The sequence below is a fragment of the Stigmatopora argus genome, chromosome 8, assembly GCF_051989625.1.
Source record: "Stigmatopora argus isolate UIUO_Sarg chromosome 8, RoL_Sarg_1.0, whole genome shotgun sequence".
NCBI classification, from domain to species: Eukaryota; Metazoa; Chordata; class Actinopteri; order Syngnathiformes; family Syngnathidae; genus Stigmatopora; species Stigmatopora argus.
This window is the reverse complement of record NC_135394.1, coordinates 11,386,534-11,413,973: the sequence shown is the minus strand read 5'-3', so window position 1 is coordinate 11,413,973 and position 27,440 is coordinate 11,386,534. Positions and strand designations below refer to the sequence as shown.

General features: G+C 39.0%; 1 protein-coding gene across 5 annotated transcripts in view; it reads left to right on the top strand.

The window, feature by feature from the left end:
- Positions 1 to 27,440, top strand: part of celf5a (cugbp, Elav-like family member 5a) — a 198,517-nt gene that overhangs the window by 117,050 nt on the left and 54,027 nt on the right. The gene's annotated exons all lie outside the window — the stretch shown is intronic.

The window sequence follows — 27,440 nt, the reverse complement described above, 5'->3', positions numbered from 1 at the left end:
TGGATATTTTTAAATGGCTGCCGAATGTAAGGCAAATTGTCCGCTCCGCTCTTAGCAAAATTCAGTGGCCTAATTGTGAGACCTTTGTCTGCTGTCCTCCATTTGAAAGAACATGGCTTGTGTGTACATAGAGGGAGGTCAAAGGTCATCAAGAGCACCGCTTTCTACTAAAACTGACAAGATTCGACAACAAAATATGCTTCAGCCTTAATTCAAACTACGTGTTTTAATGCGCAAACATGATAAAACTCTCAGCTGAGGTTGTTATGTTGCGGAGGCTTTTAGATCACACATCAAGAGACAAATAGTGTTTTGGAACATAGATAATGGCAAAAAAAATAGCTGAACTGCTTTCACCTCAGGGTGGGGTGAGAAATAAATGTCTCTTTTTCCTACCAGCGCCCAACATATGCATGTTTTTCCATTGCTATTTATTTATCCAAAGCGCACAATACAATTTCACTCTCAAAATAGTGGCCTCGGCATTTTAGAGCGAGGGGAAAATGGACTATGGCTATGCGATGTCTCCAGGTGGATGCAAATGGCAAAATATAAAATCCAAATTTTACCCTTTAGGGGCGAATGGATGGAAGAATACGATGGTTGAGTGCATTTATGTGATGTAGCTCTCAACTATACATATAGATGCAGTAGCATGGACTAGAATATATTTGAATTGTTTAAGAGTTTGTGTCTGAGTAAAACCGGAATGTGGTAATCATTGAGTTTCTATACTTATTTCGTACGCCCTTTTTTGCCTGGTAATTTTTTTTCTTTCAAAACTCAAGTAAAGAACAAGTGTTCAACCATCCTAACAGGCATGTTTTTGGGATGTGGTGGTGGAACCCACTAAGGACCAGAGAGAACATTAAGGAAGGTCAAAAACCAACTGGGATTGAACCTTCGATTTCCGAACTGTGAGATGTATGTGCTAACCACTCGTCCACAGGGCCGCTCACCCGAGATTTTTTTTCTCTCCAAATTGCACTTATAGCAGGGTGTCAAGGTCAATTGCCTAAAATCAACTGTTGGTGTTGTTTTTACTTGTCACACAAGGTTGGCTGTCAGACAAGATGTAGCGTTGTGATGCGTCATTAGAATTTATGTAAATGTGTGTCAGGAGATTTTACTGCTGCTTCAGTAGCCAACAAATGGAGGCTTTTAAATTGGCCCCAGCCAACGTCTTACCTGCCATCGGTGTCTCACCTGCAAAGACGACAAATGGCGTGAAACGTCTGGTTACGCCTTTGTGATTACCCAGCCGCCCACTTGTCATGCCATCATTTTCCGCCCATGTGCGTGTCAAAAGAATGCAGGGATAATGGGGGGGAAAAGGTGTCCTTCCTGAAGACAAATTGATTGGAAGCATCAAATTTGTGGTAGATGAAGGACAAAAAAGTTGAATATTATTGTTAATATTACTATTTCACCACAAATGCAGCCAAATTGTTCTAAGAATTCACTCATACTTCTAATAATTTCCCCCCCTTTTCTGGGCCTCATCTTGGAGTGTCTTTATAGAGCACATACATCCTTTTGTATAATTGGCCCCTCCATCTTTGTGCAAAAGCAGACAATGTCATTCAATCCACTTTGGTTCTTTGGAGCTTGTGACCGTGGTCGAAGCACTGATTGCCCCTTTAACATAAAGACGGGCCCCATGTCAAAACACAAAGGTAGCCGAGGTTGGGTTTTCCAATAATGCTTCAAACGGCCTTGTGTTTGCTGGAACTCCGACCTGACACCAATTTTATAGAAGCTGAACTTCAAAGAAGCCTTTGATAGGGAGGATATTGGAAGAGATCTAAAGGACCGAACTAGGGTTTTGATTCAGAGTTTGTCCATACTAACTAAGCTATTATTAAAAGCATGCATGTTCTGTGTTCTGGATTTTGCCCACATGTTGTACAGATAAAAAGAAAACATGATTATACATTTCAATGTGCTAAAGCGCTTCATGTATAGATTTTTTTGGGCCGTTTAATGATATAATCGACTTGTTTGAGTGAAATATTTCCTTCACTCATCATTGTTTATGCTGCGTCAAAATCAGGTGATTTTTATAATGTAAATAAATGGAACTAGTAGTTATAATCCAGTCAGGAATTAAACCATGATTATGCATGGGCACGTGTCTACTTTCATATAATTAACATTGTGTTTCAACCATGAAATGACACAATTCTAATGTTTAATCAATGGTTTTGAACCATGAACTGACACAATATCAGCGTTTAGTAAATAAAACTTTTTAAATTTTTGAATTCATCCACTCAAATTGTCAGTGGTTACGAATGATTGCATGCATATAGCAATGTATGCTATATAATTTGTGCGATTGCTATTCTTGCGAGTTATTCATAACCAGTGTCACTGTATGTAATAGAAATAAATAGGACTAAATTTAAATTGTCATAATAATTCACAGTGAGATGCAAAGTCCGCATTACGCTCGGTTTATATAGAGACGTACTTTTTTATGATTCCTGATAACTGCCACCCTGCACAATAAAAATAAATAATTCGAACATTGGGCAGACACTTATGTGACATTATTAGGGTGAGACTCTAAACACGGTTGTTGGCAAAAACATGTTTTAAAGCAATCCCAAAGTAAAAGGGAAATATAAAAAGGGCCGTTATTGGTGTGCTTTTTTTTCTTCGCCACTACATTTAGGAAGTGATATATTGGCAGTTGTTGAAAATATAGTGATAAGAAATATAGACAGTACAGTAAAGTGTGTCTAGGGGGCCTAATATGAATGCACATCCATAAACTAGTTCAGACACCTTCCTGTCAACACTGTAATGTTATCAGGGAATCAAAGTGCAGCAATAATGTGCTTTAGGGAAAGGTAGCACCCGCGACAGCTGGTTGAGTTGGGCTCCTGGCACATTTAATCATAATGCTCTGGATTAGAAAAAGAGAAAAGCCCAGGAAGCACCTCTGCCACTATTATGATTTTTTTTTTTTTGCTTCAAATGCCGCAGGAGGCTCTGCAGGGCAATTGGTCTTTCCAAATCTGATGAGGTCTCTCAATCTGTCTTGGTCTGTATTTCCTCCGAAAACCAGTCAGGCCTCAGGAAGAGCAAGTAATGACATGTGGAACATGTTTATTTCTGGCCTGTCAGGAGACAGAGGTGGCCTCTTGCGGCTATGCAGAAGGTGTAATCTCAAAAAAAAGGAATGACAAAATGAATTTATGATATATGTTTCATGTCAGGTGGCGACTTCCTGGAAATAGTGGCTTTTCTTTGTTTTTCTCCACGACTCCACATCAGAAAATTAAAATCTGTTATATCTGGGATAGGCTCTAGTACCCCCTGCAACCCTTGTAAGGATTAGCGGTTCAGCAAATGGATGAATTTAATTTCTTTTAAGAACATTATATTTTTATACTGAAGTTCGCTAGCGGCATTTCCCTAAGATGGACTGGGCTTGGTCTCACCCTCGACCGAAAAGAGGTTGACTGATCAATCTTCATTCCTAAATTTTACAGAATATGAACCGTTGCCTTAAACAGAAATTTAGATGTCTTAGATGTCTTCATCTTTTTTTAACCCCGCTATATCAAAAGAAGAACAGTCGTTTGGTTTCAGGTTGATTTTGGACACTTTTCATGCTTCCCGCTGTGCACTTCTAACAGAAAACATTAATATGAATCATCATGAAAGAGCGATTTCCAACAGATCTTCCCTTCCCTTTGCACTTTTGTCACAGAGTACATCAAAGTTTGCGCGCTTGCGTTGCCCTAATGCGTGCTTTGCCTAGTAACTCTCTTATTAATGTCTTTGTAGCTCACAAGGAGACCAAATTGCTTATTTCTCAGCATGTGAGCAAAAGATAGTAGAAAATGGAATACAAGCTCTACCTGGATGACATTAACGATAGTGTTGCTAATCAAAGATCAGTCTACCTTTGACACAGGTGCATGTTTTCTGCACTGGCTTCTGGCGGTGAATCTCATCACTGCTTGCATTTGACATTCCAATTCAACATATTCCTTTACTAGCCTTTACCCTTACACTCATCCCAGTTTCCTAAAGGGTAAACATAGCTCAAGGGATGTGCACTAGCTTCACCGCAAGTACCCAGGCACGTGACCTCAACCTTGGAACATCTTGCTTCTCTCCTTTTGCGTATCTTCATCTGCAACACTTTCTGTGACCTCTTCTTATGTTAGAAAGAAACAGCCATGAAAAAAAGAGTCTCTTGGGAGCATTGCACAGTTCAGGAGGTTCAACTCTTGTTTTTTTTTTCTGAAAGGCAACAAAATATGAAAATGTTTTTACATAATACAGTACATAGCGGTTTGAGAGTTGGACGGATGATTAAATCAAACTATAAACTTTTGATGAGAACCTGTTTTGATTAGATATGACTTAAGTCGGCTGTAAAAAAAATAAAAAATATATATATAAACCAATAGTTGAGAAGCCCGGACACTAAAAAGATCCGCCTCGATGCATTTTATTGCATTTTTCTGGGAAATAGGTAAAGAAGCATGCTTTTAAATGAACAGTGAAAACCTGCCGAGTCTTCACAACTCACAATTAGGGGTAGCCGTAATATTTTACTACTCTAGAGCTCTCCCTTCAATTAAATATACTAAGCTTTTAAGCCACTGTGGTAAATACAACTTGACAGTCATAAACAAACAATTTAAATAAAGCAAAACAATGGATGTTCCTTATCACTATAACACATGCACTTGTCTGTGTACTGTATGTCTTCAATGAAATATTGATCATTTTGTGGTTTTAACCACCAGGCCAACCAACCTTAAACGTAAGCACAATGAGCTACATTAACTCAATTAGAATCACTTGTAATATGGAGGACTGGCCTCACAGTTCTGGGGTCCTGGGCTTGATCCCAGGTCGGACCTCCTGTGTGGTTTGCACATCTTCTCCAGGCTTGCGTAGGTTTTCTCTGGGTACTTTGTTTTCCTCCCACATCCCAAAAACATGCATGGTAGGCTGGTTGAAAACTCTAAAGTGCCCCTAGGTACGAGTGTGAGGGCGAATGGTTGTCTTGCGGTTCAAAGTGGAAAGCAGATCATATCTCTTATGCATTTTGCACGTGTGTTCTGATGGCTACTGTAATGGCTGCGGGATTATGTGCGGTGCTTGACTAGCCTGATGCACAGCATCTTCCAGAGTGGGGGCGAGACCATGTGGTCCACACTGAGTGCTTTGGACGCTGAAAGCAGGACCCAGCTGGTTCCAAGAGTGAGAAGCGCCACGGCCGGCCAAGACGCCCCGCTGCCTGCCAAACATACAAACGCATACACAAACTGTGCAAGCTTGGAAAAAGATGAACACAAACCCAATGCACAATGTAGATTCTTCTTCAGTGTTTGGTGCAAACTTCTGACAGGTCCCAGCTGAGCTTTAACACATTCACAAGTTTATCCAAGGTTTTTCCTATTGGCCTTCCGTGTGTGCGCATTCAGACAGATTTATACATTCAATGCCACACGCTAGGATTTTGATAAAATGGACATCGAGTTCAGACAAAATAGTCCAGTATCCTTGAATTCAACATAGATGAAAGGAGATGTGGGGAAAAGGGGGCCAAAATACAAAAAAATACAGATTTTATTTTGTTGGCAGGCAGGTGCTGGTCCTGCAAATTATATATGGCCACAGGTCTTATTGATTCTCTCTTGTTTTTCTGTTTGATAACGCATTGTTAGAAGAAAGTCGGCTCTGCAGACTTACAGAAATTGCTTCTTAAAGTCGAAGAAAAAGAGATTAGGCCATTTGATTGTGCCAATTTTATTATTTATTTATGATTGTGTGTTAAGAAAAAACTCTGGACATGAATTGCATGGATACATTCATAGTTTGTCTTGTTTAAAGCGAGGAATCATATTTGTTTATGTAAAGTGATAGAAAATTTAATAGATGGCGGCATTGACTTTGGATCGCCTCGTTAAACAATCACATACTTCAACTCTTATATGTATTAGACTGCCCTGTTTATGTTGCGCCTGGAATCAGAATTGCATCTCTAAATGACGTGCAAATGATCAGCGCTAAAGTATATGTTAAAGCAAGGATAGAGGCGAGACGCACTGCAGGCGGTTCCGCCGCTTATCTGAATTGACACAACGTGGACTGAATGATGAGCTTAGCAGCCGCCTTCTCTTGCATGCTTGAATATGGGCCCTACTTTGCCTGTAAAGCGCTTTCTCTCCCTTGCAAATAGTGTAAAGTTAAATCCTCACCGGTGTCTGGCAAAGAATGAATGGAGGACACAAATCAAGGACTCTTGAAGGAATTTGTACACTGTTAAAAGTCCTAATTTACAGTGAAAACATCAGCAGCTGTGGTTGCAAGAAAGTTACTTTAAAAAAATGGAAAACTATAAAATACAACTACATTTTCTTTAACGGAAAATCATGGTAGAAATATATATATTTTGTGATTCGCCCATTTGTAACTGGTCTTGAGTTTGAGTTTATTATTTAAGGGAAGGACGACACATTAATGAACATAGACATTTATAATACGCTAGATTTTAGCCATTGGTTGAGGTCTTTCTCAGTTCATTTTGGGAGATCTGTGGTAGAAGTGTTGGCTGTAAACTTGTGAGCCCACCTGACCGTGAGTGCATCGGTTCTTCCATTAGAGCGGCAGCTTGGCATGCGGTTGGTAGTAATTGGCTGGACGGTCTTCGGCAGGCTAAGGCACCTCGCTGGCACAAGAAGGAAGCCTGTCCCTAGTCCTCGCGAGGCAGGGGAGCGCAGCCAGCACGCTTTCAAAGCCTGTCGACAAGCCAGGGAGGGCAGCAGCTGTTGCCCCATGGGAACCAGGGAGAGTCGGGGGCCGCCGGTCATTAGTGGGAACTAGTGCACCGGGACGAGGTTGAATCTTGGACAGATGGGACATCCCCATGCGTCGCCTGTCATCCCTTCATTATTCAGGCATTCCAAGCCAAGAAGAATAGCGTTTTCCCAACTTTTTCGCTCTGACCCCACGAGGAGCCGACTGCCAACAACCAGGAAGAGAAGTTTGGGTTTTGTTCAGGCAGGATGTTGTGGGTATTCTTGGACTCACTTATGGGATTGAAGTGGGTTGGGGTGATGAAGGTTCAACTTCATTCATAATGGAACGAAACAGGATGTGCAACATCACTGTGTATTTACTGTAAACAGTAAAGCAACACTGAGCATCCATCCCTGATGGCAAATGTTGCGTAGTTTGGTTTTTATTCCCAACCAGAAATAATATTTGGCTTCTTTTGTGTTTACTTTTATAGATTTTTTTGTGTAAGCATTGCCTACAAATGAAAGTCTTTTTAAGCTTTCTCATTCACTGAGCCTTGTGAGGATAAGCGGTTCAGAAAATGAATGAATGAATAAACTCCAATCTTGGAATACAATATGTCCTAAACTGTAGGTATGGTATGTTCTTCCTCTTATTTCTAAGACACCATTCAAGGGGAATACATAATTTATTAGCTATACTTCAATATGTATGCATGTGGTCAAGAAGAAGCCAGATTGGAGAACAGCACATGCATATTGAGGCGGCAATCCAAAAGGCCACCACAATTGAAACATATTTTTTTTCACTTTCAGAACAACTTTTCAGATAGGAAAGAGAACTTTTTTTTTTCCTCCTACTCTGCGTTTTCCTCCGGTGGCTTTGTATGTGTTGTTAAGTGGGACTGATGGAAACGGCGTGGCCATTACTCACCGCGTCGCCCGGCTAATTTCTGTGCTCTTACAAGTACAAAGATGTCAAACGGGAGCAGTAGCCTTACCTTGGCTTCCCCCCTGGGACCATTAATCCTTTCAGCTGGTGTCGTCCCCACTGTAGCGCCGTGCTCTCTTGCAAAAAGCTTCTCCCAGCCCTTTTTTTTTCTATTTCGCCCCCAGTTCTATTTATTTTGGTTCCGAGTCAGCACCCAGCTCTAACACCACTTGATTGTGATGGAAGAATAACTCGAAAAAAAGTGTAAAAAAAAATTGCAATGAGATGTTTGGAAGTTTGAAAACTTCCCAATACATTTTTGTATAACTTCCTTCAGCAAATGAGTGATTGGTATTCAGCCAGTTTGAATGTAATTACTGAAATCACAAGTGCAATTATACTAAATTGAATGATTGGCACATGAATGTCAAAATTGTGCAGTTGAATTAGCAATTAGGCTGTGATGAATATTTCTGATTTGACTGTGAAATCAGTATTCTTTGATAGCATTATGCCAGGATATATAAGTCCTCAGTGTTTTGTTCAGACTTGAATGGTGAAAGTCTAATATTGCTATTATTCTGCGCATTGAGCAACCCATATTACATGAATATTCATTTGATGTACTAAAAAAATGCCCTCACAATATTTACTCATTTTTCTGAGAGTTAGTTTGCATGAGTTTTCCTGTTCGTTTATTTTTTAATTGTTGTGAATGAAGCTGGAAGTTAACTTGAAGTTATGTACCTTATAAGAATATATGAGAAACTCTTGCATAGCTCTCTGAATGCCACTTCTTTGATTAAGATTGAAATGCAGCAGAATACTAGGGCTAAGTCTTCCTTAAAAACAAGATAGGTAGACTTTTTTGGGGAAAAAAAAGAAATAATACTACTATTACGTACTTTTATTTGGGACTGGCCCACCAACAAAAATGCAGACTGTAACATACCTGTCAACCTCTGCCGATAACTGCCCTTATAAATGATTATGATTCCCCTTACAAACCCCCCAAAAACCTTACAAACACCGTACGAGTCGTACGGTGTTTGTAAGGTTTTTGGGGGGTTTGTAAGGGGAATCATAATCATTTATAAGGGCAGTTATCGGCAGAGGTTGACAGGTATGGTATTACCCAAATATCCTTTAGTTCCTTCACAGTCAGAGTTGATATTTCGCTGTAGCATGCAAGATATATACAGTGGTCTGCTTCAAAATTATTAGATCTTGACTGCCTGAGATACCAACCTTGTACAATCCTACAATATTTTTTCTATGCAAAATGCCCGATTCTTTATGGCTCACACCTTCTTCACCTCAGTGATCAATAAGAATTGACTCAGTGATCAATTTGTCTCTTACAGTTTTCCACCCACTTCTGTATTTTAGTCGGTGATTGGGGTATATGCCTGATAATGATTGTGGTTGCTCCCCTGAGTGGTATTAAGGTGTTTTTTATGTTAAGGGTGTCTGAAAAGGTATGTGGGGATGTTATTTTGCATCCATCCATGCAGGATGCACACAAACACACCGCACAGCCTCTGAATCGTCAGATACATTATTGATAAGCAACTAATTACGCTTGTTGCAATTTCAGCTGACCTTTCCCTGCAACATCCCGGATCATTATAAGTTGCATTTTCTATCTCACTCATTTGCAAAGGTAATTTGCAGTTCATCCCCCTCTTTTCCAAAACAACACAACAGAACAAGGATTTCACATTTCACACATTGGCATGGATGCACTGTACTTTTCAGTTAAAGAAACCTAAAAGAGTTAGACGGGGCTGTAAGAGACTGCAACGACATGGTTGAGTTTAAGTTTAATTTCGGATTGGACGTGTGGTTGGGTTTATCAGACAGACACTGTTCTATTATTAGAGCATTTTGATGAAGTATTCTGGGGTTACAGTTGGGGTGGGAAATGTTACAGTGCAAACTAAGCAGTTTTACACTTGGTGTGTGTGTGAGACAGGTAAGCAGCACGGTAAGAAGTTCAAGGAAGCAAGATCAGCGTAAACAGTGGAAAAATAGAGGAAAAAGGTGTCAGATCTGTTCACATCATTTAATTTAGTTTTTCGTGTTTCACCTCAAGCGTTTCAGTCCATATGCTCATATACAAACATTTTTATTTAATTTATTGTAATGAATTAATTAATTCCACTTTAGGTAAGAGATAGTTTTTTGTTCACCTTATTGAAGTGTTCACAGTGGTCACCAACTTGAATTTTCAATGCCAGAAAATAAAAAGCTGGCCTTTTTCTTGTCACACGAGCCATTTTGAAAGGGCTGACTTTGGCCACTTTGACTGAAGTAACACCCGTGTCAAGTGCTTACAGCCGTCACCTAAGTGTGGCAAGGACACGTTGACTCTAAATGATAACCTGTGTCTGTCAGGGAGTCATGTACCTGAAAATGTCGAACAGGCAGCAAAAGTAGGCGGATTTACAGACGCCATTTGTGGAAGAGAAAATTAACTGATCTGGCATCTAAAAAATGACCTTGATGGACAAGCTCATTTCCTTCTGGATCATCAAAATTACTTTGAATAGAACACACTGTTCCACCAAGCACATAGTTGAGCTTAGCAAAATAACAGAGATATAAACAACCTAGCGGAATGCGTCATCGGAAATCATAGAAAACTGTAATCACCAAACGGTTTAGGTCAAAACTACGCTTTTTTAAAAAAAATGAGCTCTAGACGGAAGTACAATGTTTTATGAAATCTTGTTTATTTCCAGCCTGATCCATGAACTGTGTGGATGTAGAAGGTGTTTGTTTATGCCTTTCTGCATGTGATGTAAGGATGGTGGGTTCTTTGACCCTTGCCCGTTGATAAGTTAGTGCAGGACACGCAAGCGGAGCGGGGCAAGCTGCAAACGAGCCCGATGAATGTGATGGGGTTGCCGGGCCGACTGTGGTCCTTTCCCATCTGTCTCGGAGTCTGCCATCCCATCTCGCAGGCGGCAGGCAGGAGGTAATTGGGTTCATTGTTCTCACCGCAGGGTCTCCTGGATTGAGAGCTTTATTATCAGGATAAGCATGAATGTAAATGAAGCACACGTACAGTATGTTGACTAAAGGGAGCAATACATCAACGTTCAAAACAACGACCACAGTAAGCACAATGCAGGCATTACTCTGTGTCCTGAAAGATGCTATCTTATGGATAAGATTGAAGATGATTGAATGTTCTTTTAAGAAGGAACAACAATCATAAAACAAAAGCAGCTGACAGAGTACTCCGGAGAGCATTTCTCTGAATTTGCATTTTATACATGTTTGCAGTTTGTAAATCAGATTCCCAAAAAATTAACAAAGACATTTGAACAGACCAGGTCCAATGATTTTTGAAGAGTCCTTTATGTTTCTCAACGTTCTGTCAAGATCAATCTTGCATGATGTTACTAACACCACTGGAGTTGATGTTCTTTGTCTGGTTTTCTATGTTGGGTAATGTAGGGTTATTGTAGTCAGTGAGAGTTGATAACCACAGGTTGTTCATTGCAGTGTTAAACTGGGGACGTTGCAGTAATATGTTTAAAATATACTGCATACCTGTCAACCTGGGCCAATTCCTCCCCGTATTAATGATTGGAATTCCCCGTATTAAGCAATAGAAAACCGTACAAATGCAACGCGGCACATATTTACTCACATAGGGTGCACGTAAAAGTGTTATGGTCGCGCCGCATAGGTCGTGACGCGACCGTGAATGTATTCGGACCCAAGCGCTATGACTCATAGCTGCTTAAATAACGGGGAATGCGTGTGCGCATATCATGCTTAAAGCATGACAATATTAGCAGTTGACGATGACGGCTACCAGTGACCGAGACGATCCGGATTAGAGCCGAAATGCATAAAACGAGATCCGTTTTACAAAAAACGTACTTTAAAAAAATCCCGTACAAAAGTTGTTATACGGCGTACACAATTTGAAATGATCAAAAAACGTATAAGTTGACAGGTATGATACTGTAAGTACAGTGTAAATGCTGTCATAATATGAGCATTTATGAAAGCCAACTTGTCTTCAAAATGTAGTCAAATGTACAGAACATGTTTTAAAATAAGTATCACAGGATAAAAATACATTGTCAGGTTTTATTTCTTGTTTCCAAATCTCCAAGTTTTGGTAAGAAAAATTAGGTTAATGTTATAAAGAGAACATCCCTCCTGTTCTCCTTTGTTTGGAGACTAATGAAAAAATTCAATTAAAGCATCCATTTTTATTTTGGTCTAATAAGATAGATATCTGGCAGCAAGATGGCCTGGAGAGATTACTTTTTCCTAAAAGGATTTGGATTTGTAATACTGTTGTTGCAGATCTATTATATTCTTCTTACCATTAAAAATATCTGGGAAAAACTTTTTTTTTCCATTGTTTCTTGCCAGAAAGAAGAGAAATTGCATTGTTTTGAGATCTTCTGTCTAACAGAGCAAATCTCTACTGTCCTCTTGGAACCAAACAATGGGTCACTTCAGGGTTCAGGACATACAATTGTTTACACTCACTTGAAATAGAGGTGCGCAATTTGCTTCACCAAATACAACCACATCCAGTAATTCTTTGCAAGTTGTTTTACAAGTGAGCTTCTTGTGAGGAGCCGTGATGCTTTTTATGCCATGTATTTTATCAAACTACTTTAGCGACATTTGATTGAATGATTGAATTTCAGCATTCAAAAAATGAGGAGATGCATGAACCACTCTCTTCCAACTGTAACTAATGGTTGAGACCTCTGGTTCCCTCCTACCTTTTTCTGAAGTCCTCTAAGAAAGGAAAGGGTTAAAAGCATCCGTCTCCTGCTATAAACAAGCACTCAAAGTGGAATCCAAGCACTCGCTGTTCCCTTGACAAATCCATCAATTAGTTGCAGATGTGATCTGCATTTGTGATTACGGCAATTAAAGCATGTAGGGAAAATGGGCTAATCTTTTCTCAGATAGGCTTCGCAGTTTTCAATTTGCTTTCCAACCTGGACCAAGGATTTGGGCGTTATCAGGAGACCAGCACTAGTATCCAAACATGTTGTGATCTAAAGTTGAAATACTTTAGTTGTGGGCATGATTGACATCTTGAATTCACAAAGTTGTGTGGGCATTGCTGCAAGAATGAAGAAACCACTTGAATTGGGGTTGGCGGGAGTATGTGGATTTGAATTAGCGCAGAGAATAAGAAAGATTATGATGCAGGCAAAGAGGTACATTGTGTTTTTTTTGTGCAGACAGAACCACGCTGTGCCTTTTGTGTGTCTTGTCGGGCCTTGTCAGATTGTGTTTACTTTGTTGAAGGACGTTGCACCTCTGGAACTCTGCGAATGAATAGGAAAAACTCGTTCCTTTCCAGATTTGTCAATCCCTCGCCATTTATTCTGCTGTGTGTGACCTTCCCCCTGCCCCTCAAATTGATGTGTAGCATTTTAATAAGCATTGCGATCTAAAAAAGATTACATAATACCTGGGTAAAGGTCATTGTAGGTTTATGTAAAAATATTTTTATATATTTTCTTCTAAATACTAACAAGAAATGTAGAATTGAGAACCTTGACCTGCAACTATCCAGCGAGGAAGCATACAAGCATACTTATTTTGTCAATTGTGTGTTTAAAAACAAACTTCTACGACCCAAGCTAATTGAGTGAAGTTAGATGCACTGTGGTTTTATTATTATTATTATTATATTTTTTGGGGGGGGGAGTAATGGTTGTCAAGATAAGAAAAAGGAAAACATCTAATCTGGCCACCTGTTTTTTAATTACTTAATTATAATGTATGTTTTTAATAGATTACTTGACAAACCACAAATTAAATCACTTCATTTAGTTCTAAGGCTATGGCGTTATCTTCCTCCATAAATTTACTGTGAATGAAATAATAGATAAAATTTTCATTATTCTAACTCAATTGTTTATTTGAAAATTGTCCAGTGAGGTAAACTTGTGATTGTCTCCACATATGCATTCTTTTGTGGAGACTGGTCTAAGCTTAACCGGGATAGGAAAACTTTTTCTTTTTTTATCTTTGAATGCTAAACAATGAATTGTTTTATTGATGGAGGGATGCTTAGCAATCTCTGACTGAACACTAGGAGTCGGACAACCATTCACCCTCACAGTCTTAACTAGACTTTATACACTTTATAGTGTATACAACATCCTATTTTTTAGCAATTTTGAGGCAACTTATTCATCAATTACGTGAAACATAACTTATATAGGCCTACCAACATCTTCCTCTACTCAAGATGCAATCTCCCACCAAGTTTGACAAAGTGCTAAGACAGACAGATGACAGAGATACAGACAGACACATTCTGGTGAATTATAGTATAATGATTGAATCAGCAATTTATCCAAGGCTAAATCAACAGCACCTCTGTTGGTTTCACCAAACTACTCCACTCCATTTTGCTTGAAACCTCTTATTTATTCAATGGAACAGGGTGGAGAGCAGGTGAGGGTCAGTCCATGTTATACGTTTTTTTGTTCGTGTTTTCGGCTGCGTGGTTCATATCCCAACTCGTGTCAGGCAGATGGCGGGAACAGTTAGGGATGTCATTAGATCTACCAAGCGGTTTTGCCTTGTTGCAAAGTCTTTCATTTAGTGCTTCATCAGAACTCGTTCACCCAAAGTCGTGAGAGGGTGTAAAGCAAAAAAATAAATAAAATATGTGCTGGCAATGAAGAGAGAACGCTTTTGTGTCTTAGATATAGTGTATGGTATTAGCAGGAGTCTTTATATCTATCTGTGTTGGTTCATCGGGCCTTGCTAATGTGCTTGTGTGGGCGTGATGAGTGATGCATCCTTGCTGAGCATAGCAAACAGGATTCCAATGGTCACGGAGCACATTTTGTACCATTTGCCTTGTAATTAGCTGGAATTTGTTCAGCACAAATGCACTGCAGGCGTGGGAATATGGAAGAAAAAAGGAGGGGTGGGGGTAATCTACTGCAAAAGATGACAGTTGGCTTCTTTTTTTTTCCCAACACGCCTTCATGTTAACACTTATTTTATTTGTATTATCTTAAATGATGTAGAGGCTAAATGGAGCATGGAGAGAACTGATTAGCAACAGACCCGGCAGCCTGGCAGCCCCGAGTCAATATGGGTGTTTTATGGCTTTTAGAAGGGGATTTAAATTCATTTTTATATATGGTTTGGGGTGTATGGTTGCTAATCACAGCTAAGCACTGGAATGCTGAACATCGCCATACATGTCGAGTGAGAAGAAGGCTTTCTTACAAGTGTCCTCAGAACCAGAGCTGGTTTTTAACATTATCTTTCTAAACTAGTACAGTTATCCATATGAGCGCAGTGTTTTCGTTTTGTGTGTGTGAGTGTGTATTTTCCTTGGTTTCATCAAAGGAAAATCGGATAAAAGGGTCTCTGAATGTTCCGAAACTTCCAGCGCATCAGTGGGTAACACTATCAAACGCATGACGAGAAGTTTGATCTTTCAAAGGCGGCGAGAGCGTACCCTGGGTGCCTTTGCCCTAGCAGTGTTGGATGGTTAAGTTGTTGTGAGCATTACTGATCAACACCTTAGGAAAGCAATCGACAGAACTATTATGCGGCGTGATTGAGCACGGCAGCCAGTGCCCACAGCCCCTCCGCTAGATTGCTCTTTGGCAACAGAAAAGGGAGCTATTTACGGAGGGGTGGGGGGAATACAGCACCCTCAGAAGTAGCTCCTGTAGCCCGAGGGTGCAAAATACTTGAAAATAAGCTCCTGGTCTCTTTGATGTGAGGGTGCACCAAATCTAAAAAAGCATTTGAAGTAGAGCTGCGTTTGAGCCAAGGACAAGTCGAAATTGTCTCTTGGAGTTGAAGGTAGGTGATGTGCAGAGGGAGGGAGGGAGGTTAAATAAAAATCCACAAATATCTGACTCTGTGAAGCTTGGGTTGTCATAAAATGCTCGTCACACATTTGCTGACTGAAGTAATCCCAGCTGGATTTTATTTTTATTTTTATGTGAAGCAACACACGTTTATTGTTTTTTTGCTGATGAGTGAAGACAGAAGTCTCAGAAAGAAACTTCTGACACTTTTTCGTATTGCATACACCTCCCCAAATAGAAGCCGCCTCTAGCTGCAAGATCCAATTGTTAACCGTTGCCATATCTCCACAAAGCCGTACATTATTTTAGCACTCTACACACTGAATTTTTTAGTGTTTCCTTTTCTGGTTGGTGTGTTGTAAGAGCTCCTTAAATAGTTTGACATCATAAAAGCAGCATCACATTTAACTCTTCTGATTTCAATCAAGAAAAACCGATGCAAATAAAATATACCGTACTGATGGTAAATATATTGGCCAAATTTGGTCACTTTCAGAGATTCAAAAATCTAATGGCAAGACCCGAAATGTATCTGGACGTACGATAATTTTGGGCCACATCTTCTGGCAGGTACGTCTATCATGTGTGACAGTGATGAAACATTTTCTTCCGCCTTTATTGATGGGAAGACAAGGACACACAAGACAAACCTGTAAATGGAGCACGAAGTAAAGTACAAATCTAATGACATTTCACCTTGCAGCATCAAAGTTACAACACAATATTAATGTAATAATCAGCCGACATTCGGAACCTTTTTACTATGCGGTCTGGAATAATGCATCAAAACACATGATTTGGCTTTGATTTGACAATTTATGGGTCGGTAAGCAATTCAAGGACCTGAAAATGTAGTTTACATACCTGTCAACCTCTGCCGATAACTGCCCTTATAAATGATTATGATTCCCCTTACAAACCCCCCAAAAAACCTTACAAACACCGTACGAGTCGTACGGTGTTTGTAAGGTTTTTTGGGGGGTTTGTAAGGGGAATCATAATCATTTATAAGGGCAGTTATGGGCAGAGGTTGACAGGTATGAGTTTACTACCTTCATATTGCAATGTTTCTCTTGGATGGAGTCCCTTTAATTGTGATTTTAGATTCTTCTCATTTTATCCAATAAGATTTCAACTTCTTTGCGACCACATCCTTTTTAATAAGTCCTATTGGGCGATGTAACATAGATCAATAGCAATGGAAGTCATTCTTTAATGAGTCATGTTTCCTATTTGCCTCATAGGTCTATCTGGCTGATAACAGTTTGACAGAGCAAGCTAAATTCACAAGCAAATCATGTGGTGTTTTTTTGTTTAAACTTTTCATTTTAGTATATTATTAGACAGATATTGATTCTAAACTGCTCCAGATAAAGTTGGTTACACATTTACTTGTGGTTGAATAGCATTGTTTTATTGATTGTTTCTATAATAGTGGTGAAATTAAGAAGTGGATTAAATCCTTTCTAATGGAAATTGTACCCAATACACAAACCACCACTGCTTTTCAACAATTATCCTTTTTCAGGTTGCTCATGATGCCTATTTACTAAACCTCTATTGATTTTGCGCTTTCCACGTACCCTTATTAACATTTATTCAAGGAAAGAGTCGTCAACTGTTTGTATTGGAACATCCACACAATATCTCAATATTGTTGTTGACAATCAGCAGATGGTACTTTAGAGAAATGCATTTTTATGAGCTGCAGCGAGAAGTCTCCCAGTATTCCCACAATGAGCTTCACCTATAGGGGAGACATAACAAGTCGGCCCCATTTAACAGCCCTAATATGATGGAGGGAAACTGTTTTGGAGCACGTTAAGTGAGCAGTTTATACTGTGTGTCTCCCCGCTATTTCATTTCATGGCGCTGCTGCATTAGGGGAAGGCAATCTGCTGTTTTTGTTGCAGCTCAACAGTTATTTGTCACTCCAGATAAGGCATCTAGCAGCGCAAACACTGATTACATGTCCCAGAGCTTGTAAATTACGCAGCGAGGCAATATAGCATCCAAAACGACAAGCGTTAAAGAAAGCTATTGTAACACATAGGACAGATAAAATTGCCATGCGTGAAGAAATAACCTCTCGTATACTGTATCAAAGTGCATGTGTATTTATGTGGGCTTGTTTTTATGTATTTAAGATGAATGATGAAAGGAGAGGGTAAGAGGAGTTGGCATGCGGGACTTTAAAGATGGATCAGATGTCAAACAGTAGATGGCAAACTGTGGGAGATAAAGATGGAACATCTCATGTAGAAGAGGGGAGGGAAATGCAATTTGATCCAGCCTGTAGACACGGTGAGACTCCCTGCAGGTGTGAATGGTGCAAAATATATGAAAGACCCCCATTTTAAAATGGAACCCTCGCTAAACTGCTATAACCGCCGTATTTCAGATTGCGTTGTGCGACAAAGAAGAAAGCTGGAAGAATAACATTTCACCATCTGTGGACCTTGAAAGGTTCCCTTTGCTGGAGGAGTAAAACGTTCAGGCGTTCACGCTTGAACAGTTATTTGGAGGCTTTTTCCATTCCGCAGCCTGGGAGTTACCTTTCCCATTTTTCTCAGAGAAACGAGCTTTCAGGAGAAGGTTAGATTCGGAAAGGGTTGTTAGTTGAAAGGCTTATTCGAAGAAGTCTGTATTCCAGGAGAATATGACTAAAATGTCCAACATTAATATATAATGCGACACAAAATGTAGAACACGGAAAAAAAACCTGAAGAAAGTGGCAGCAATAATTTGGCATGCTTTAAGAGTTAAGGCTAACAACTTAAATAGCTAAGGACGGTTTGGAAAATGTACAATTCACATAGTGATGAGAATGTCTCCTCACACTTGAGGTTCTGAGTTTGAATTTTATTTCAGGCATACCTCCCTGGAGGTTTTTTTTTGTGTGTGCTCTGGTTTTGCGTGTATGTGGTTACTAGTCATGGGTGTTTACTGTGTTTTACCCAAATTTTACTGGGATAGGCTCCAATTCAGTCACTTAAAGCACTACCATTATAAAAAGGAGAGGAGTAAACAAACAAAAAACAACTTTGAGTAAAACTATGCAAAAAAAATAAGCCTGACAAAAAACAACAACTAAGAGCTGAACTCTATTTTGTCTCAATTGCTTCAAGATACAACCCTAAACCAAACAACTATGTTCTTAATGATCAATTATTTGATTATTGTGCTCACCCCCTAGTCAAAAGCAAGTGTTGGCTAATGCTGTCAGTGACCAATAAACCTCTAAAGAGACTTAATAAATTGCATGGGCCTCAAACATTAAACGAAAAGAATTAAATTAAGTTGCACCCATTTGTTTCAATCCATCAAACGACGTACGTTTGCCAGCACGGTGCTTACTGAAGATTAGCAAACTATGTTAGCTCTGAATTACATTTTATCAGGCCATGTGCTTCACTGGAGATGAGATTAGCGTTTGGATTATAACATGAGGCTGTGGAAAGGTGCACTCGACGGTAGGCTGTTCATTGAAGGTTATTATTAAAGACACTAATTGGGTTTAGTGTTGACAGTTTATGATAGTTTTTCAGCTTAAGCTGTAAAAAGTCGAGCTCTCCTGGGAATTAAAAATAGAATGAAATAGAAAGTGTTTCTGTGGCTCTTATGTTGACCAGATGGGAGAAGTTCATAGGGTGGAAGACTCCATCATCACTGGGTTCCATGGAGACAGTGCTCTTACCTCCTCCTCACGCTCACCTTTTGTTTCTAATTCTTTTTTTTTTTTTGCAGTCTATCATTCTTGGCGAGATCCAAGTGCATTAATCCAAGCTAAAACCTCTGATCAAGGATTTAATTTAGAGCTACAAAGTGTTTACTCACGGTGATTGTTGTTTACAGCATCACTGATGGATGGCTTTTTGCTTTTGGCACCACTCGGCTAACACGATTCTTGACCGAGGATGTCTTCATTCATCATCAAATAATTCTGAAGTCGCTTTTTGGTTTTCTCCTAAAAAGTCACATGATCTCATTCTATCGACTTTTTGTGCTTGAAATTAAAATTTGGGTGTTGGCTCTGTTTTAAATGGGTCCAGGTTTTAGTTATAATTCAGTCTCGCACTGCTTTCGTCATCGCGTCCTCCTCAACTTGTCTCAACTCATTCTTTTATGGTCTGCCTACATTTCCTCCTTTTTAATGCCTTTTTTGCATTCCCTCAATCTCTTGATCTTGATTTAGTCTTAACTAGTCTTTAAAGTTCACAATGCACCATGATGTTGATCTTTGACTTGACCTCATTCTTAATCCTCCTCAGTCCTATTCTTAAATTGATCTCAAAAGATTGTTACTTGCTTTGATTCTGCCATTGTTGTATGGAAGAAAAAAAAACCCAACCCAGTGTAGAATCAGATGAAGTTTACACACTCACAAACTCAAGTCATCTGGATTCTGTACCACACAAAGCAAACTTTACGCATAAAATCACTCAGTTGTTTGCCTGTTAGTTGGTTGTATCATCAAGAATATATCTGGCTAATGACAAATGCGCAGGTTGAAAGCCATGATGTAGGAATGCAATTTCTATGAAGTATACGTGCGCAAGGGAGTGCTATTAATCTTGGCTACTGCGCACTTTTTTGGACAGTAAAAAACAATGATTTCAACACTGATTCATACCCCTCGCTTAAAACAAGAATGTATTTTTTTATATTGCTCAAGAGACGCCCGCGACTCCCTTTGTCGATATAAGACGGTTATTTTTGTGAACTGGCATTGTATACTATTATTTCATTTGGGAGTGTTTTCTTCCTCCCTAACCCAGAGCGGTTACTGTCAGGATGGCTTGCTTCTGCAGTGACTCTTAACTCCAATGTAAAAGGTTACATTCACCCTAGTGGTTTCAAGAGAACATGGCATTTGAGGATGAGCCTCGCCTCACAGTTTGCCCTCACTCGGTTATGTGAACGGGTCACATTTTGGTGGATGTTTTTCCTGAAGGGGAGCTGTGAAAGCAGTGTGTGCGTGTGTGCGTGTGTGTGTGTGTGTGTGTGTGTGTGTGTGTGTGTGTGTGTGTGTGTGTGTGTGTGTGTTTGTAGTTACCGAATACAGTCAGGGTCAACATGACTGTGTGTTGTCATGAATTCATACTTTGACAACTAACTTGTATGTTTTGTCATTCTGTCAAGTTGACCCATGCTTTGTTTTTTTAGCAGCATGTTGTGCATGTAGAAAGCATCTATGTCTAATATATGCCATTGCCTGGACACATGGAGACAAGCCGGAAGTGTAGGATTAGTAGTTTCTACTAGATTTAAAAGCGGCGGAGCCTCTCTATAGCCTTTGGACAATGCCAATGAAATTGAAAGAGGAACTTTGCCCGAATTGACTTTTTGTCTCCCTGTTCTGTTCTACTTCATTGGTTTTTCGTGATCCAATTAACTTAATTTAACAAACCACTTGGATTAAAATAAACAATTGTAAAAGAAAAATAAAACACCATAATTTCTTTACCCATTAGAGACAACATGAAAGGATTTAAATATAAGAGCTATTAACCCTGAGCTGAACATATGCAAATTGGGTCCAAAGTTACACCCCATCTTCTCAGTTCACCAATTTTCTTCCAAGAAAGATGGATTGCATACTGCATGCAAATTGCACACTTTGCATCAGGTGTCTTTTCAATTAAGAAAAACAACAAACAGATGACAAATGTCACTTGAATTAGTCTTCCCGGACTATTAAATATGTTGCTTTTCTCGGCTACTTACCTGTCAGCTGATGTCAAAAGTGCACTAAATCCTTGAATGAAATGTCATTTTCTCTTATTATATTCAGTTTTAAACTAAAAATGTGGCAAAGTTACTTTTCTCTTCTCCCAAACCTTTATAACAATCCCAGGTGGATTTCACAAAAACGGTCCAATCCAACGGGGAATGAAGCACATGTTTTTCCTCTCCACTAAGAGAGTGTTTACAATGTATCCTTCATTAGAATTGGCACATTATCTTCCACTGTTCCCAATGGACAGCTGAATTAAACAGAGGCACTGCATGAATTAATTATGGAGGAAAGAGAAATGCTTGTTCAGTGCTGAGTAAGTTTTGTTCATGGTTTTTGGGCAATGATGACTACCTCCTATAAACAAAACAAGTGCACAGTAAGTATTCCCTCGATGGATTTTGGAGGCATATTGATAATTAATATATCAAGTTGGATATTTTCCTCAAAGTATTCAAATTGAAACTTTACTTGCACCTTGGGAATTAAATTAGTCAGGATATTCAATGAGGGGAATTGAACGAATCAGTCCTATCGTCACATTCTGGCCGTAAAATACATTCAAATTGCACAGCCATTTTATTTTGGGCACAATGGTTAACTTTAAAAAGTTGGATTGCAAAGTTATCTTTTATTTGAGGATTTGTAGGCTTGTGCATTTACTCCATCCAATTACATTGATTTTCATTTTCCGCATAGAAATTTGAGAATGTATCAATCCCAATTATAAATAATTGTGCCGCTATCTCTTGTCATTATGAACACTTTGTATTTTTTTAATACTGTCGCATAAAAAGGTAAAAACATTTTTTTCTTGCTCTTAATGGTGTTTTAACTGTGAAGTCAGGACTGGAGTTTTTTCATTACTTTACTAGCTTATACTATGCAGAAGAAATGTAAATTCAGATTGTGCACTATCTATCACTGAGAGGCTTATGGGATACGAAACTGCAAGCATCTTCATATAAGCGATACATCTCGATTGCATTGGGTGCGCTGTGGGAAGTCATGGTGCGTATTTTGACTTTCAAATATTTTTCCAGAGATGTCATGATTTGGACCAGATAGACAACTGTGTGGTATATCTACCCTCCATGCATTTTTCATTTTTCTCCCCCCTATTTACCAAAAGTTCCATCTCGAGCCCGCTGACTTGGCATTATTCTCCATCGCAAACAAAGCCTCTTTCGTACTGATAGCACTGGCGATGATTGTGTGTTTTACGAGTCCATTTGTGTTGTATGGGAATGTATTCATGTCACGACTATCTGCGACTGCCATCCCATCAGTGAAAGAAAACTTCTCCGTCGTACTAGAGGCCAACAAGGCACCAACTCGCTGCAAAACTTCCCCTCTCCCCCAACGAATGAAGCTTCTTTATTATTCTGAGCTGAAATTGAAATTTCATTTTGTTTTTGCCCTAAGCAACTGGCAAAAGTGTCTGGTTGAGACCAGTAAAGGTCAGCGGGAATTAAAATGCTTACTGTAAGGTTTGTCAGGAGGAGATAGAGGGCCAGAGGAAAAGGCCATCTGCCCGAGAGTTGAGTCCTAACTTTTCCACAGCGTAACAAATTCAGCCTTCTGCACAGGTCTTTTAATCACAGAGAAAACTCAATCCGCACTTTCCAGATTTTGATGAATTACTAATGAATCACTAATGAATCCAGTTTTTGTGGCCAACAATCTTATCTACATTTTTCGATTACAGGGCTGTAAACCCACTCAATTTACTTTCCAAGAAATGGGATGATTCTGTAAAATAACCTTGTAAAAAATCAAAAGTCTTTGAATGAATCTAAAGAAATGATTGATTAATTAGTAATTATTAAATAAACATAGTGGCTCGCATGGTAAACCAATTTGTTCTGATTATTATTTTTTGGGTGGAAAAAAAAAATCTAAGTTTAATGCAATGGATTTTCATATTTTTTTCTATTGAACATCACTATTACACCCAAAAATAATAATAAACACAAATACATTATGTTTACCTAAGGTTATCTGGCCTAATGTAAGAAGACTGTTGTGATGTCTTAAAGCTTAAATTATTATTGTTATTATTTTTTTACACAGGATCACTACATGTAGAAAAATAATAAAACAATTCTTACAGACATATAGTATATATTTTATCCTCAAAGAAAATAATAATGGATTTTCAGCGCTGGCATTGTTTGGTCTTGTCTGCCTGCGTATGTCCACATATGTATTTGCAGCCCTTTAATATTCATAAATTCCATCCTAGCAGTCCCAAATCAAGCATGCTTCACTATGTCGGGACGCCAGATGACAAATACATTCAATCAAATGCATTCAGCAACCTGCTTCGGGATGAAATAATATGGATGCATGCATGATTTGTCTGAAAGATGTCTGTTTTTATTAAATATTAAGTAAATAATGACCAAAACCATTGAGTTGTTAAGAACAAAGATATGGACAGTAAAGGCTGTTTTAATTGTAACTGAACTGCCCAAATTACGACATGTTGCTTAAAACAATGCTTCATATATCTTTTAATGAACATTTCATGACACAATTGTTTACTGAAGCATGCAATAATTTGGGTTATGGAAAGATATTTTTCTTTTTTTTACGGGAAGGGCTGTCAGAAGAATTCAACGCAACATCACAAGAATTTTAGTCCTTTCTGTGAACCCCCCACCCCCACCACCAACGCGTCCCTTGAGCCAAACCAGCCACCTCACTGCTGTATATCCATGTCATGTTGCACTTTTGAACTTGTGCACTAGGAGCATCATGCAAAATACATATTCTCTGTAATATTTGAGTAATTAGCATTTTGAATATTTATTTCCCCAAAAAATAATAATAATAACATGGCTGCCAGTTGGCTTGCTGTTTGTTTATATGTATGGCAAGACATTTCACCACTATTGTAAAATTATTGGTCAATCTTGATGCCCTGGGCTTCTCACAAAACTGACAGGCAGGAAGGCGGAGCATATGATTTTGGGGAGTTTTTTCCTGAAGACTGTCCCGAATTCATCAAATATAGGATCATAGTTCTGCGTTTAATTCCCACGTGTGGCGTTTACAGAATTTGTTGTTTTTGACTCTTCCAATTACAACTCCAGTTGCATCAAATTAAACAAAAATTTTCACTCCCATGATGAACACAACACTTTTGTTAATATGTTAAATGAGAGGTCGGAATGTTTTCATGTGCACAATCAATACGACTCATGTCTTCCTGACTTACAATTACTAAAAAAAATAGACAAGGCCCATAGTCTACGTCAGGGGTGTCAAACTCATTTTTTGTCGCGGGCCACATGGTAGTTTCGATTACATCCGGAGGGCCGTTTTGTCTTCCAACTAGGCTGCCAAAATTAATCGATTAATAAATTGACAGCGTTCTCGATCATGCTAATCGATAGATCATTTTTGGACATTCAAATAGTAAAAATTTTTTGCAATTATGGATTTAAAATGAGGAAACAGGAAATAATCTACAATCTTCATTTGAATTTCATCATAAAACAGAAAGTTGGCACTCATGATTTACTTTCTCGGGCCACACAAAATGATGCGGTGGGCCAGATTTGGCCCACGGGCCGCCACTTTGACACCTGTGGTCTACGTTCTGCTTGTCTTTTCTTTGGCTCACCCAGTTCTTTTTCCAGTATCCCTGTGCAACTTTTGATTTACTGTTATATGAATTTTATACTTTGCCATATCTGAATATGCTCCAGGAGGTAGGGTGGACTATAAAGGCAACATATCTTTTTTCAAATGACTCGTGAAAGCTGTGAAAAGGGCATGCTGTATTTTAACACAAGTTCAAAAGAAGCATTTTCAGTATTGAGTCAAATGATACACAACATTGCCCTCTGAGTGCTAAGTTTTTGTGCTTTCACCAAAGCAGCAATTATTGGGAAAAAAAAGAAAAGAAATGTCTAATGTACCTGCAAGAAAGTCAATTTGGTATCTGAGGATAGAGTTTTTTTGTCCTGTACAAAATAGCAAAGCACTTATCGCAAAGAGGGGAAAAAAGGGTCTCAAAGGAAACATTATTTTTGTCTGCAGCTTATTATGCTCTTCTAACCCATCTTATGATTTGTACCCAAATTAATAACTGTGGCCATGCATTTTCACTCCGGATGAGAGTTTCTTTTCATCTTAAAAAAGAGCACATCTCCTGTCCTTTTTTGTTTGGTTTCAAGTCACCTTTGCAGCTGAATTTGCCTTTGATGTCATTAGACTAATGAAATGCAAAACAAGAGTGGCATAATAATTCAAATTTTTCATCGATCAAGCAGCTTACATTTGATTTTCGTTTCAAATGATTATTTATTAAACGTTAAGTTCATTAATTTTACTTTTTAACTTGCAGTGATGGAGAACAACACTGCATAATGACAAACATGAACCAATTAAAAAAAGAACCGGTCAATCACATCTAACTAGTTATTGTTTTTTTTTACCCAGAATTCCGGTTTAAGTCATCTGATGAATTCATATTTCGATATTTTATTTGCATGCATTTGCAGATATCTATACTTTGTGATCTATACCAAGTGACATTTTCCCATCTAATGGAATATGAATTAGTCAACACAATCCAATTAACTACAATGATTCATACAATGAAAATTACTGATAGAAAATCTTCAGAGCAAAAGTGATACCGTCATCTATTGGCATTTGTTAGTTTGGCATCAGGAAAAACTTAACCCAAAAGCCATATTACAAATTTGAAAACCTTTAGGGAAACATTTAATTGAAAAAAAACACTTTACAGAAAGACTCCATACTTGCATGTATGGTCGGATGATTTGCCGACGATTGGCTTTTCCATTCATCTGCATTTTATGCGGGTTTTTTTTCTTCCAGCATGACAAAAAAATGTGAAAATATGCTCGGAAAGATGTGCAGTGAAATATGGAAATGTTAGCAACGACATGCTCGATGGCCTATATAGCTATCTATTTATTGGCCCGCTTATCTCGTGCGCCATATCCCCATCTCATTACTGTTAGCGCTGCATTTTCCCTCCACGTTTTTCAACTTGCTCTGGAGCATATTGGAAATGCTCATTTTTGGAGGAGGGAGGGAGGTTACATCTAACCCTCCCTTCACCATGGTGTCTAGGTCCTGGCAGGTGGCTGTTGCCCCCTAGTCCGGCAGGACAAAGCTGACATGAAGGGCGTCCTGTAAGCTCCTTTTGTCCACGTGCGACAAAGCCTGAGTGGAGATAGCCCAAAGTCGGCAACATCCTCACTAGCTCTCCTGCTACAATTGTCCAAAATGATCCTTTGCTGTATTGCATAGAACTATCACTGTCTTTCACGCTGGTATTCTTTGCATCATACAATTTAGATCATAGTTAATACTTAGGATTGGATACAGGGAAATGGCTAGGGTGAAGGGTTATGGATTTAGTTGAGGTTTAGTTCGATTTAGGTAGTTAGTTAGGCTTTCTCATTCAGGTAAAGGTATTTTTGGGGGGTTATAATGACTTTATTTTGGTTAAATTCAGTATTATTAGGGTTGGGTTGTTAGGTTTATGATTGGATTTTGTTTGTGCAGTGTTGTGGTATTAGGGATTTGAGTAACAATATCGGTTAGGGTTTATGTTTAAGATTTGGGCTGCAGTTGTTTTTGAGTTTTGGGTAAAGTCAGGGGGTACTCGGACGTTTGGTCGCCGGACGTTTGGTCGCCGGACGTTTGGTCGCCCGGACGTTTGGTCGCCCGGAGGTTTGACAACATGACAGAGAGTTTACTGTTGAAACCAGTTCTCAAAATTATATTCATGAAAGAGAGTTTAATATCTAAATATCTACTGTTGAAACCAGCTCTCAAAATTATATTCACCCGGGTGACCAAACGTCCGGCGACCAAACGTCCGGTCACGAAGTCGGTGTATGGATTTTTGGATTAGGGTGTAGTCGGTAAATTCAGGATTGGGATTTTTGTTGGGGGGGTGATGCTCTCTGTGTTGTCTTTTTCAATGGAAACTCGCAAGATATGTAGATGCGAGGAACTTAAAGGCGATGCACTGTCATTTTTTATTTTATTTTGCTTTATCGTATTTTTACTTCAGTCTAGTGAGCACAATCATAATATAATTGTCAAAATTGAGTTGAGGTGAAAGTAAGGGCAGAGACCCGTTTATGGACAAGAGAAAT